Below are 1,132 nucleotides of genomic sequence, written 5' to 3'. Positions count from 1 at the left end.
TGCAGCACATGGCAGGGCTGGGAGGGGGCCCAGGGCTCTGAGGCAGCCCCAGCCCTGGTGCTAGAAAGTAAGATGCTTCTTGGAGCTCTAGGGGAGGCACCTCTTGCAGACCTAGAAACTATCATGAGCCACTGGCTTTGAAATGAGGGCTGGAGGGAAGGCTTAAAGAATGGAGCAACCTAGAGGGTAAGCTGGGCTCCTGCTGTCCCTGCTGCCCAAATGCTCCTTGTTGGTCTCCCAGGGGTGTGAAGGAAATGATCCACCCTTCCCATAAGAACCTGAGAGCTCTGGGGAGAAAACCTAGGACTCCAGAAAAGTCCTTGAGTGAAATTATGGAGACAAAACAGAACTACTGTAATTTTAGTTGACATCAGTTCCATTCTCATAAAGGAGCTCCTCAGTTCACTGTGCAGGAAACTTCAGAGCCCAGTGAGCAGGTCAAACTATCCTGTTGAGAACTTACCCCACAGGACATCTTCCCTATGCAGCCATCAGTTGCTGCTTCTAGAAACCTTTGAATCTTTAACACAGCCTCCCATGCACAGAGCTAAAACTTGAAGGGACCCACTTTTAGTCAGTAACTGACATCAACTGCAGCCATAAATTAGGGATTGGTCCAGGTTTGACATCGAATAGCTGCCAGCAGAATCTGATTCAGTAGTCTTAATTTGATAACCCACCCAAGGGTGAATGGCTGGCAATTGCTAAGTCTGTAAATAAAATAAACTCTGTTTCTGTCTTTGTGGACACCATAAAGGGTAGAACTTATTAGTGTGGAAGCAGCTTTTAGAAGTGTGGGAGGCAGTGGTTAGTGACACACAGCATCAGTCTCAGGGAGGTGACAGGCACAAACACCTCAGCTCCTGCCACTGCTGGCTGGTGTGGCAGAGCCACCTGGGCTTCGGGTCCAGGCAGGAGCAGCCACCTACAGCCAGGTTGTTATTGCTGGGCTGCCACAGATGCAGGATTTGAAGATACTTTAAATAATTCCTCAGATTTGTGGGAAATGCTGGAAGGTCACTGCTTTCTGCTGCCACGGGAGCAGGGGAGCTGCCCCTTGCTGCAGGGTTACGTGGGCTGTCTGCTCTGCCTGTGCCAGAGGGGAGGGTGAACGGTGGAGACAGCCAGCCCA

This window comes from Chaetura pelagica, unplaced genomic scaffold (assembly GCF_000747805.2).
Source record: "Chaetura pelagica isolate M959 unplaced genomic scaffold, ChaPel_1.0 scaffold589, whole genome shotgun sequence".
Taxonomy (NCBI): domain Eukaryota; kingdom Metazoa; phylum Chordata; class Aves; order Apodiformes; family Apodidae; genus Chaetura; species Chaetura pelagica.
This window is presented reverse-complemented; position numbering follows the sequence as displayed.